The 12662-nt window shown below is 36.2% G+C and overlaps 1 protein-coding gene across 3 annotated transcripts in view; it reads left to right on the top strand.

Annotated features, from left to right (window-relative positions):
- ZDHHC15 (zinc finger DHHC-type containing 15) overlaps positions 1 to 12662 on the top strand; it is a 99380-nt gene that overhangs the window by 28664 nt on the left and 58054 nt on the right. The gene's annotated exons all lie outside the window — the stretch shown is intronic.

Below are 12662 nucleotides of genomic sequence, written 5' to 3'. Positions count from 1 at the left end.
GGCCTTAGGAAGCATCACCACGAACAAAGCTAATGGAAGTGATGGAATTCCAGTTGAGCTATTTCAAATCCTGAAAGATGATGCTGTGAAAGTGCTGCACTCAATATGCCAGCAAATTTGGAAAACTCAGCATTGGCCACAGGACTGGAAAAGGTCAGTTTTCATTCCAATCCCAAAGAAAGACAATGCCAAAGAATGCTCACACTACCACACAATTGCACTCATCTCACACGCTAGTAAAGTAATGCTCAAAATTCTCCAAGCCAGGCTTCAGCAATACGTGAACCAGGAATTTCCAGATGTCAAGCTGGATTTAGAAAATAGAGGAACCAGAGATCAAATTGCCAATATCTGCTGGATCATCGAAAAAGCAAGAGAATTCCAGAAAACATCTATTTCTGCTTTATTGACTATGCCAAAGCCTTTGACTGTGTGGATCACAAGAAACTGGGGAAAATTCTGAGAGATGGGAATACCAGACCACCTGACCTGCCTCTTGAGAAACCTGTATGCAGGTCAGGAAGCAACAGTTAGAACTGGACATGGAACAACAGACTGGTTCCAAATAGGAAAAGGAGTACGTCAAGGCTGTATATTGTCACCCTGCTTATGTAACTTATATGCAGAGTACATCATGAGAAATGCCAGGCTGGAGGAAGCACAGCTGGAATCAAGATTGCTGGGAGAAATATCAATAACCTCAGATATGCAGATGACATCACCCTTGTGGCAGAAAGTGAAGAGGAACTAAAGAGCCTCTTGATGAAAGTGAAAGAGGACAGTGAAAAAGTTGGCTTAAAGCTCAACATTCAGAAAACTAAGATCATGGCATCCAGTCCTATCGCTTCATGGCATATAGATGGGGAAACAGTAGAAACAATGTGAGACTTTATTTTGGGGGACTCCAAAATCACTGTGGATGGTGATTGTAGCCATGAAATTAAAAGGCACTTACTCCTTGGAAGGAAAGTTATGACCAACCTAAACAGCATGTTAAAAGCAGAGACATTACTTTGCTGACAAAGGTCCATCTGGTCAAGGCTATGGTTTTTCCAGTAGTCCTGTATGAATGTGAGAGTTGGACTATAAAGAAAGCTGAGCTCTGAAGAATTGATGCTTTTAAACTGTAGTGATGGAGGACTCTTGAGAGTCCCTTGGACTGCAAGGAGATTCAACCAGTCCATCTTAAAGGAGATCTGTCCTGGGTGTTCATTGGAAAGACTGATGCTGAAGCTGAAACTCCAATACATTGGCCACGTGATTGAAGAACTGACTCATTTGAAAAGACCCTGATGCTGGGACAGATTGAAGGTGGGAGGAGAAGGGGATGACAGAGGATGAGATGGTTGGATGACATCACCAACTCAATGGACATGAGTTTGAGTAGACTCCAGGAGTTGGTGATGGACAGGGAGGCCTGGCGTGCTGCATTCCATGAGTTCTCAAAGAGTCAGGCACGACTGAGCAACTCAACTGAACTGATTAAATTAGAATACAGAATAACATACGACTGCCAGTAGGAACATTATTTAGCATAAACAAAACATATATAAGCAGCAAAGATATGAAAGCCTCAAATCATGTAACCTTTTATTCATTATTCAGAACTTAAGAAAACCTAGTCAGACATAGTACAAGTTTTTCCATTTCTTATCTGCTTAATGGTGCCCCTACTGGGTGAAGAGTGTCCCTCCAGAATTCATGTCCACCCAAAGTCTGTGGATGTGAATTTATTTTAAAATAGTGTCTTTGCAGGTGAAATCAAGATGAGGTCACAGTGGTTTAGGGTGGACCCTATGGCTGGTGTCCTTATAAGAAGAGAAAATTTTGAATACACAGACACAGAAGGAAGATGACCATGTGAAAACAGAAGCAGAGATTAGAGTTGTGTCACCACAAAGGAACACCAAAGACTGCCAGGAGTGGCCAGAAGCTGGGAAGAGGCAAGGAAGGATCCTCCCCAGGAGCCTTCAGAGGGAACTAGACCTTAATGTCAGACTTCTTGTCTCCTGAACTATAAGAAAATAAATTTCTGTTGTTTCAAGTCACCCAGTTTGTGATAATTTGTTATGATAGCCCTAGGAAACTAATATAGTTTCTGATAAAATTTCAATCTCTAATGTACTATTAAGTAGCAAACTAGCAGACTTTGGTGTCAGATGTACCAGGGATCAAATCTTGACTTTGCCACTTACTATATATATGACCTTGGGGAACTTAACCTAAATTTCACTTTCTTCTTCCATAAAATGAGAATAACAATACCTACCTTTCATGGTTATTTGGAGCACCAAAGGAGATGTTGTATATAAGTCTCTTGGCATAGTGCATGGCATATGTTAAGTACAAAATAAGTAACAGTAGATACTATTGTTATTAACATTGGAAAAAACCTAAAAGATCTTTCTTCTGAGAAAAATAGTATATTTCAGTACTATTATTCCTACTACTGCCCTTATAAATATTTTATCAAATGATTCTAGTGCACAGAAAGGACTAAAGCTCAGATCATCTGAACCACAGTCCAGATACTATACATTATGTCATCCTTGATTATACAGAACTCCAAAATTCTTTTAAGACATGAGTCCATATGTTCTTTCATACACTGTACTAGAAAGAAGAATAATAATGTATTTTGCTTTCATAAGAGTATTTTGCATGGATAATCTCATTCAGCATCATGCTATCTATATTTTGAAAATCTAGAGTAGAAAGTCGTGCTCCTCTACCACTGAAGTGAGGCTATGGGATGAGCCTCAGGTTAAAAATTTGGTAGACTCCAAGGATTAGTGAGGCTAAGGGATGAATTTAGGAATGAGATTAGGCACAATCTATAAGGCAATCCATATGTAATCAAGAGTAATGTGTTGACCACAGTGGTGCATCTCCAAAAAGGGCTATCAATCAGTTTAAGCAAACATTTAACTCATTATGTGAGAATTAATTTGTATTTTGAATGTTTTGCATGCTAAATTCTCTAGTTTCTCATTTAAAGTTAAAAATGATTATAATTATTTACATTTTTAGAAATAGATGCAATTCTAAATAATAGAACTGTTATGGGCTTAATTGTGTTCCTTCAAAATTCATATGCTGAAATCCTAACCCCGAGTAACTTAGAATGTGACTGTATTTCAAGGTAGAATCTTTAAAGAAGTAATTAAGTAAAAATGAGGTAGCTAGGGTGGGCTTTAACCAATATGACTGCTGTCCTTATAAAAACAAAGGAGATTAGGAGAAAGACACACACAGTGGGAAGACCATGTGAAGAGACAGGAAGATCACCATTTACTAACCAGGAGAAGAGGCCTCAGAAGAAACCAACCTTGTTTCCTTTTTTTAAAAAAAATTACATTGTAGTTGGTTCATAATATTATATTAGTGTCAGATACAATAGTGATTCAAAATTTTTATAGATTATACTCAATCTCTGTCTTGTACAATACATCCTTGTTGCTTATTTATTTCATACATAGTAGTTTGTACCTCTTTATCCCCTACCCCTCCTTGCTCCTCCCCACTTCTCTCTCCCACTGGTAATCACTAGACTGTTCTCTACACCTGTGAGTTTGTTTCTTTTTTACTATAATCACTAGTTTGTTTTATTTCCTAGATTCTACATGTAAGTGATAACATACAGTATTTGTCTTCCTCTGTCTGACTTACTTCACTAAGCATGATACCCTCCAAGCCCATCCCTGTTGTTGCAAAAGGCAAAATTTCATTCTTTTTATGGCTGAGTAGTATACCATTGTATATATATATATATATATGTATATATGTATATTGTGTGTGTGTGTGTGTGTATTTGTTCTTCTGTTGATGGATACTTAGGTTGTTCCCATATGAACATTGGAGTGCATGTATCTTTTCAAATTAGTGATTTTGTTTTCTGTCGATATATACCCAGGAAGTAAAATTGCTAGGTCATGTGATAGTTCTAGTTTTAGTTTCTTTGAGAAACCTCCATTCTGTTTTCCATAGTAGATGCACCAATTCACATTCCTACAAACAGTGTATGAAGGTTCCCTTTTTCCCACATCCTTGCCAACATTTATTATTTGTGTTCGTTTTGATGATAGCCATTCTGATAGTTGTGAAGTGACATCTCATTGTGGTTTTGATTTTCATTTCTCTAATGATTAGCAATGTTGAACAGCTTTTCATGTACCTGTTGACCACCTGTATGTCTTCTTTGGAAAAAATGAATATTTAAGTCTTCTGCCCATTTTTTTTACTTGGCTGTTTTTTTTTTTTTTTTTAATGTTGAATTGTATTAGCTATTTACATATTTTGGATATTAACCCTTTATCATTTGCAAATATGTTCTCCCATTTGGTAGGTTGTCTTTTCATTTAGTTAGTGATTTCATTTGCTCTGCAGAAGCTTATAATTTAAATTAGTTCCCATTTGTTTGTTTTTGCTTTTGTTTTCTTTGCCTTAGGAGACAGATCCAAAAAATATTACTATGATTTATGTCAGAGTGTTCTGCCTACATTCTCTTCTAGGATTTTTATGGTTTCTAGTCTTACATTTAGGTCTTTAATCCATTTTGAGTTTATTTTTGTATATGATGTGAGAAAATGATCTAATTTCATTCTTTTAGATGTTTTTGCCTCCTTTGTTATAAATTAATTGATTGTAACTGCATGGGTATAACACACTGTTTTATATTTATTATTGTAAAATTACTTTATAAGGAGGATTTGGGGACCAGACAAAAGCTCTCTTTATGCACTAACCCACTTCTAAAAGAATATTATGTTGATTTTAATATTAATGTAATTATGATAATTACATATAATATAATAATATCAATATACTGACTTACATTAATATAATTTTGTTACAAAAATAATGTTTATTGAAAATTCAAGCTATAAAAAATATATAAGAAAAAGGTCTTCCTCACATTGACTCCACCCCATCAATGTCTATTCACAGTTAACTAGTATATTTGATTGGATTTATATCTTCTAGATCTTTCTCTGTGTATTTACATACAAACAAATGATTATGGATTTCTATAATTTATATAGGATTGGTTGATTTTTAATCTGGATGATACTGTGCATATTGTCCTATGATTTAGTTTTTTTCACTTAATAATATATCATAGGTGTCCTTCAATATTAGTATATACAAACATATTTAATTTTTTAATGACCTCAAGGTATTCCGTGGTGTTGATATGCTATAATTTATTTAATAATTTCTCAAGGATGAACTTAACAAAACTTTATTTTCTCAATTATAAAAGTAATAGAATCTCATAAAATGAAAACAGTGTAGAAGGGAATAAAGAAGTGGAAGTCCTTTAGTCACTGCAGAGGTTAAGGATGAAACAAAATCTGATAATTTTTTTTAATTAACTTATTTTTTGTTAAAGGATAATTGCTTTATAGAATTCTGTTGTTTTCTGTCAAACATCAACATGAATCAGCCATAGGTATACATATATCCCCTCCCTTTTGAACCTCCCTCCTATCTCCCTCCCCACCCCACCCCTCCAGGCTGACACAGAGCCACTGTTTCAGTTCCTGAGCCATACAGCACATTCTCATTGGCTATCTATTTTACATATGGTAATTTAAGTTTCCACGTTACTCTTTCCATACATTTCACCCTCTCCTCCCCTCTCCCCGTGCCCATAAGTCTATTCTCTATGTCTATTTCTCCATTGTTTCCCTGTAAATAAATTCTTCAGTACCATTTTTATAGATTTCATATGTATGCATTAGAATATGATATTTATCTTTCTCTTTCTGACTCACATCACTCTGTATAATAGGTTCTAGGTTCATCCACCTCATTAGAACTGGCTCAACTGTGTTCCTTTTTATGGCTGAGTAATATTCCATTGTGTATATATGTACCACAACTTTATCCATTCATCTGTCGATGGACATCTAGGTTGCTTCCAGGTTCTAGCTATTGTAAATAGTGCTGCAGTGAACAATGGGATACATGTGTCTTTTTCAATTTTGGTTTCCTCAGGGTAAATGCCTAGGAGTGGGATTGCTGGGTCATATAGTACTTTTCTTCCTAGTTTTTTAAGAAATCTCCATACCATCTTCCATAGTGGCTGTATCAATTTACATTCCCACCAACAGTGCAAGAGTGTTCCCTTTTCTCCACACTCTCTCCAACATTTATTGTTTGTAGATTTTTTGATGATGGCCATTCTGACTGGTGTGAGGTATATCTCATTGTAGCTTTGATTTCCCTTTCTTGAATAATGAGCAATGTTGAGTATCTTTTCATGTGTTTGTTAGCCATATGTTTGTTTTCTTTGGACAAATGTCTGTTTAGGTCTTTTTCCCATGTTTTGATTAGGTTGTCTTTTTCTGGTATTGAATTGTATGAGCTCCTTGTATATTTTGGAAATTAATCCTTTGTCAGTAGTTTCATTTGCTATTATTTTCTCCCATTCTGAGGGTTGTCTTTTCACCTTGCTTACAGTTTCCTTTGCTGTGCAAAAGCTTTTAAGTTTAATCAGGTCTTACTTGTTTACTTTTGTTTTTATTTCCATTACTCTAGGAGGTGGGTCATAGAGGATCTTGCTTTGATTTATGTCATCGAGTGTTCTGCCTATGTTTTCCTCTAAGAGTTTTATAGTTTCTGGTCTTACATTTAGGTCTTTAATCCATTTTGAGTTTATCTTTATGTAAAGTGTTAGGAAGTCTTCTAATTTCATTCTCTTACATGTAGCTGTCCAGTTTTCCCAGCACCATTTATTGAAGAGGCTGTCTTTGCCCCATTGTATATTCTTGCCTTCTTTGTCAAAACTAAGGTACCCATAGGTGCACAGGTTTATTTCTGGGCTTTCTATCTTGTTCCATTGGTCTATATTTCTGTTGGTGTGCCCATACCATACTGTCTTGATGGCCGTAGCTTTGTAGTATAATCTTAAGTCAGGAAGGTTTGTTCCTCCAGCTCCATTCTTTATCAAGACTGCTTTGGCTATTTGGAGTCTTCTGTGTTTCCATATGAATTGTGAATTTTTTTTCTAGTTCTGTGAAAAATGCCATTGGTAATTTGATAGGGATTGCATTGAATCTGTAGATTGCATTTGGTAGTATAGTCATTTTCACAATATTGATTCTTCCTATCCAGGAACATGGAATATCTCTCCCATCTGTTTATGACATCCTTGATTTCTTTCATTAGTGTCTTGTAATTTTCTGTGTACAGTTCTTCTGTCTCCTTAGGTAGGACCCTTGTCTTTTTCCTCATCTTAGGAGGAATGCTTTCAGTTTTTCACCACAGAGAATAATGTTTGCTGTAGGCTTATCATATATGGCATTTACTATGTTGAGGTAGATTCCTTTCATGCACATTTTCTCAAGAGTTTTCATTGTGAATAGGTGCTGAATTTTGTCAAAGGATTTTTTCAGCATCTATTGAGATTATCATATGGTATTTATCTTTCAATTTGTTCATGCAGTGTATCACATTGATTGATTTTCATATATGGAAGAATCCTTGCATCCCTGGAATAAACCCAACTTGATCATGGTTTTATGAGCTTTTTGATGTGTTGCTGGCTTCTGTTTGCTAAAATTTTGTTAAGGATTTTTGCATCTATGTTCATCAGTGATATTGACCTGTAGTTTTCTTTTTTTGTTTTGTCTTTGTCTGGTTTTGGTATCAGGGTGATGGTGGCCTCGTAGAATGAGTTTGGAAGTGTTCCTTCCTCTGCAAGTTTTTGAAAGAGTTTTAGAAGGATAGGCATTAGCTCTTCTCTAAATGCTTGATAGAATTCTCCCGTGAAGCCACCTAGTCTTGGGCTTGTTTTTCGGAAGATTTTTTTTTTTTATCACAGCTTCAATTTCAGTGCTTGTAATTGGGTCACTCATAATTTCTATTTCTTCCTGTTTCAGTCTTGGAAGATTGAACTTTGCTAAGAATCTGTCCATTTCTTCCAGGTGAATCTGGAAGAAATTGAACTTTTCTAAGAATCTGTCCATTTTATTGCCATATAGGTGTTCATAATAGTCTCTTATAATCCTTTGTATTTCTGCATTGTATGTTGTAACTTCTCCTTTATCATTTATAATTTTGTTGATTTGATTTTTCTCTCTTTTTCTTGATGAGTCTGGCTAAAGGTTTATCAATTTTGTTTATCTTCTCAAAGAACCAGCTTTTGGTTTTATTAATCTTTACTATTGTTTCTTTCTTTTTCATTTATTTCTGCTTGGATCTTTATGATTTCTTTCATTCTACTAATTTTTGTGGGTTTTTTGGTTCTTCTTTTTCCAGTTGTTTTAGGAGTAAAGTTAGGTTGTCTATTTGATGTTTTTCTTGTTTCTTGAGGTAGGATTGTATTGCTATAAACTTCCCTCTTAGAACTGCTTTCACGGCATCCCATAGGTTTTGAGTTGTTGGGTTTTCATTGTCATTTGTGTCTAGAAATTTTTTGATTTCCATTTTGATTTCTTTAGTAGCCTGTTGGTTATTTAGAAATGTGTTGTATAATCTCCATATGTTTGTGTTTCTTACAGTTTTTTTCTTGCAATTGATATCTAATCTTATAGCATTGTGGTTGGAGAAGATGCTTAATACGATTTCAATTTTCTTAAATTTACTGAGGTTTGATTTGTGACCCAGGATGTGGTCTATCCTGGAGAATGTTCCATGTGCACTTGAGAAGAAGGTGTATTCTTCTGCATTTGGATGGAATGTCCTGAAGATATCAATGAGATCCATCTCATCTAATGTACCATTTAATACTTGTGTTTCCTTATTAATGTTCTGTTTTGATGATTTGTCCTTTGGTGTGAGTGGGGCGTTAAAGTCTCCTACTATTATTGTGTTACTGTCAGTTTCTCCTTTTATGTCTGTTAGTGTTTGTCTTATGTATTGAGGTGCTCCTATGTTGGGTGCATAGGTATTTACAATTGTTATGTCTTCCTCTTGGATTGATCTGTTGATCGTTATGTAGTAGCCTTCCTTATCTTGTAATCTTCTTTATTTTAAGCTCTATTTTGTCTGATATGAGGATTGCTATTCCAGCTTTCTCTTGCTTCCCATTTGCATGGAATATATTTTTCCATCCTCTCACTTTCAGTCTATATGTGTCCTGAGGTCTGAAGTGGGTTTCTTGTAAACAGGATATTTATGGGTCTTATTTTTGTATCCCTTCAGCTAGTCTGTGTCTTTTGGTTGGAGCATTTAATCCATTTCTATTTAAAGTAATTATTGATATATGTGTTCCTATTGTCATTTTCTTAATTGTTTGGGGTTGATTTTGTAGATCTTTTTTCTTCCTTTGTATTTCTGGGCTATATAAGTCCCTTTAACATTTGTTGTAAAGCTGGTTTTGTGGTACTGAATCCTCTTAACTTTTGCTTGTCTGAAAAGCTGTTTATTTCTCCATCAATGTTGAATGAAATCCTTGCCAGGTACAGTAACCTTGGTTGTAGATTTTTCCCTTTCAGTACTTTAAATATATCCTGCCATTCCCCTGTGGCCTGCAGAGTTTCTGCTGAAAGATCAGCTGTTAAACGTATGGGGTTTCCCTTATATGTCACTTGTTTCTCCCTTGCTGCTTTTAATATTCTTTCTTTGTGTTTAGTCTTCATAGTTTGATTAGTATGTGTCTTGGCATTGTTTCTCCTTGGATTTATCCTGTATGGGACTCTTTGTGCCTCTTGGACTTGATTATTTCCTTTTCCATGTTGGGGAAATTATCAACTATAGTATCTTCAAAAATTTTCTCATACCCTTTCTTTTTCTCTTCTTTTTCTGGGACCCCTGTTATTCAAATGTTGATGCATTTGATATTGTCCCAGAGGTCTCTGAGACCGTCCTCAGTTCTTTTCATTCTTTTTACTCTATTCTGCTCTTCAGTAGTTATTTCCACCATTTTATCTTCCAGCTCACTGATTCATTCTTTTGCTTTAGGTATTCTGCTGTTGATTCCTTCTAGAGTATTTTTAATTTCAGTGATTGTGTTGTTTGTTTCTGTATGTTTATTCTTTAATTCTTCTAGGTCTTTGTTAATTGATTCTTGCATTTTCTCCATTTTGTTTTCAGGATTTTTGATCATCTTTACTGTCATTATTTCTGAATTATTTTTCAGGGAGTTTGCCTATTTCCTCTTCATTTATTTGGACTTCTATGTTTCTAGTTTGTTCCTTCATTTGTGTAGTTTCTCTGACTTTAAATTTTTTTTTTCTTTTTTTTTTTTAGCATAGTGTGTTTGAGGTCTCCTTTTCCCAGGTTTCAAGGTTGAATTCTTTCTTCCTTTTGGTTTCTGCCCTCCTAAGTTTGGTCCAGTGGTTTGTGTAAGCTTCAATTAGGGTGATATTTGTGCTGAGCTTTTGTTTGTTTTTCCTCTCATGGGCAAACTGAGTGAGGTGGTTATCCTGTCTGCTGATGATTACGTTTGTATTTTTGTTTTGTTTGTTGTTTAGATGAGGCGTCCTGCACAGGGTGCTACTGGTGGTTGGGTGATGCCAGATCTTGTATTCAGTGGTTTCCTTTGTGTGAGTTCTCACTATTTGACATTCCTCTGCAATGGCAACCCACTCCAGTACTCTTGCCTGGAAAATCCCATGGACGGAGGAGCCTGGTAGGCTGCAGTCCATGGGGTCGTGAAGAGTCGGATACGACTGAGCGACTTCACTTTCACTTTTCACTTTCATGCATTGGAGAAGGAAATGGCAACCCACTCCAGTGTTCTTGCCTGGAGAATCCCAGGGACGGGGGAGCCTGGTGGGCTGCCATCTATGGGGTCGCACAGAGTCGGACACAACTGAAGCAACTTAGCAGCAGCAGCAGCAGCAGCAGGGTTAGTTCTCTGGTTGTCTAGTGTCTAGGAGTCAGTGCTCCCTTTCCAGCGACTCAGGGCTTGATCTCTCTCCAAAGACCAGCCTAGGTTGAATCTACCAAGAGGAATTTCACCAGAAATGAAAGGGCCTTAACTTGAGTTCCAAATTTCAGTGCACAAGAACACAATGGAGGTCTCTGATTCAGTGGAAACTGTTTCTTGAGGGATTCCCTCCTTTTCTGTATGGAGGCTTTTTTTGCGAAGAGGTGTCTTTCAGGAAAGTTCTGTTAAATCTTAATCCATGTCGCTTTTTAAAAGGAAAATAAGGAAGCTCACTCTCTCAAGTTGTACTAAGTGGAATGCTCTCCAACTCATAGCAAGTGAAATAGAAGTAGAATGCAAAACAGTGCTATTTGTTTTAAAAAGCCCATAGTTTTGGTGCCTTTATGTTCATAAAACCTGATAGGATGAAGAATAAAGTCATGACAGTATGACATTTGTTGCTTCCAGGGAGGGAATCTGGATGGCTAAAGGACAAGGATAGAAGGGAGACTTTTCACTGTGTACTATTTTCAACCTTTTGAATGTATTACCTTTCAAAATACAATGAAAAAATTTTATTATAACAAAAATTACATATGTGTATTGTATTTGTACATATATATATATATAGACATGAAAATAGAGGATCTGGAAAGATACACATCAAACACAAAATAAGTATTTTACTTTAGGAGGGAGAGGGAGGAGGTTATATATGTGTGTGTGGTGGACATTTGCTTTCTATTGCTTGAATTTGAAATGATATTTCATAATTACACAAAACAAGCCATTAAAAAGATCCTACCACAGGGCTGAGAGCACTGTGCCAGCTTTTTTCCATTCTATTATAAATATGTGAGAGAATCGGCCCTATTAACTTGGTCTCGAGTCACATCATTCCCTTGAGTCTTCCTCATAGATTGAAGTAATAAAACTTTATCATACAAGGATTCACAATGAAACAGTAAAATGACATTTAGTCTCAAAATGGCTCTGGAGAATACTGAATGTTCCTGTATCAGAAAAGCTATCTAGGAGACAAAGAGTATAAAAAGAGATGGGGAGCCACAGATGTCTCAAAACTACATCTCACATTTCAAAAGTGTGTAGTCGCTGGGGCAACTGAAGAGAAAAACTTGTGATTTAGAGTCAGAAGCCCTGTGTTTAAGACCTGGCTACTCTGTATAGTGGAGGCCACCCAGGTGGCACTCCTGGTAAGAACCCACCTGCCAATGCAAGAGACGTAAGAGACGCTGGTTCGATCCTTGGATCTGGAAGATCCCCTGGAGGAGGGCATGGGAACCCACTCCAGTATTATCGCCTGGAGAATCCCATGAACTGAGGAGCCTAGAGGGCTACAGTCCATAGGGTCGCAAAGAGTCAGACATGACTGAAATGACTTAGCACACATGCACATTGTATAGTAGCTGTGTGACTTTGGATAATCGACTACCCTGATAGTTGATCAACTGTCCTTATTGCTTATCTACTTATTACTTATCTCATTGCTTATCTACTTATTACTTATCTCATTGCTTATCTACTTATTACTTATCTCACAAATGTGTTGAAAAAATAAAATTAGATAACATTATGAAAGCACATTGTAAACTCTATAGCACTGTGTGAATACTATCATTATTATCTTTTAGTATGCTTAGTGGCAGAGAGAATGACAATCGGCAACAGTAGCTCCCCCTCACATTATCATAAGGGACATTTCCCCTTTATTCCCAGGATCATGTGGCAACTTTTAAAATATGCAACTCCCAGAAAGTCTCTGATTCCAAATTTGGCATTATAAATTGTTTCTGTCACTGTGTGGGGAAAAGGTAAAAATTAA

The sequence above is a fragment of the Bos indicus x Bos taurus genome, chromosome X, assembly GCF_003369695.1.
Source record: "Bos indicus x Bos taurus breed Angus x Brahman F1 hybrid chromosome X, Bos_hybrid_MaternalHap_v2.0, whole genome shotgun sequence".
NCBI lineage: Eukaryota > Metazoa > Chordata > Mammalia > Artiodactyla > Bovidae > Bos > Bos indicus x Bos taurus.
The sequence above is the reverse complement of the archived record's forward strand: the minus strand, read 5'-3'. Positions and strand labels throughout refer to the sequence as shown.